A 762-nucleotide genomic window follows, 5' to 3' on the forward strand; every position below is an offset into this window, starting at 1 on the left:
CAGCACATAGAAGTAGGCCTCCCTGAAGAGGTACACATCGCCCGAGTACACGACAAAGTCCACGAACCACTGGTACTCCAGGAAGAAGCGCAGGACCAGGGCATCCACGGTCGTGAGGGGGCAGGTCTCCAGCTGGAACAGGGCATCTCGGGGCACAGACAGTGGCTTCTCCTCACTAATGCCATCGGCCCATCGCTCCTTCCTGCCTCTGGGCCTCAGCTTCCCTGCCAGGGCCCAAAGCTCCTCCTCAGATGGGTGCTTGTATCAGAACAGACTGCCATTGCAGAGCAGCCAGCATGCGAGGGAGCAGTGTGGCGCCAGCCTGTGCATAAGGGTGGCAGTGAGCAGGGTCACCACCAGCTGCACTCCGAGGACCACCAAGATGCATGTGGGAGTGCGGTACACGGACCCACTGACCTGGGGCTCTGGGCAATCTCTCTCATAGGGCCCACTTCACAAAGTGCCCTCACAAACCAGATGACTACTATCTCAATCTTATAGACTACTATTCTTACCCAAGAATAGGACTCGTTAAGAGGGCAGACCCTGGTAATTGCATAAAACTTAAAACTTTATGATCAGAGGTTCAATTCCTCTTCTTAACAGCGTGTTTATAATTAACTTACTCCTACTAGTTATTCCTGCCCTAATTGCTATAGCATTCTTAACACTCTTAGAACGAAAACTCTTAGGCTATATGCAATTCCGCAAAGGCCCTAACATTGTAGGTCCCTACGGAACACTCCAACCAATTGCCGATGC

At 52.1% G+C, this 762-nt stretch overlaps 1 pseudogene; it reads right to left on the reverse strand.

The window, feature by feature from the left end:
- Positions 1–451, reverse strand: part of LOC116546558 — a 1707-nt pseudogene extending 1256 nt beyond the window's left edge.
- Between the last annotated feature and the right edge of the window lie 311 nt (positions 452–762).

The sequence above is a fragment of the Sapajus apella genome, unplaced genomic scaffold (genome assembly GCF_009761245.1).
Source record: "Sapajus apella isolate SASKATOON/1434 unplaced genomic scaffold, GSC_monkey_1.0 scaffold1055, whole genome shotgun sequence".
Taxonomy (NCBI): Eukaryota; Metazoa; Chordata; class Mammalia; order Primates; family Cebidae; genus Sapajus; species Sapajus apella.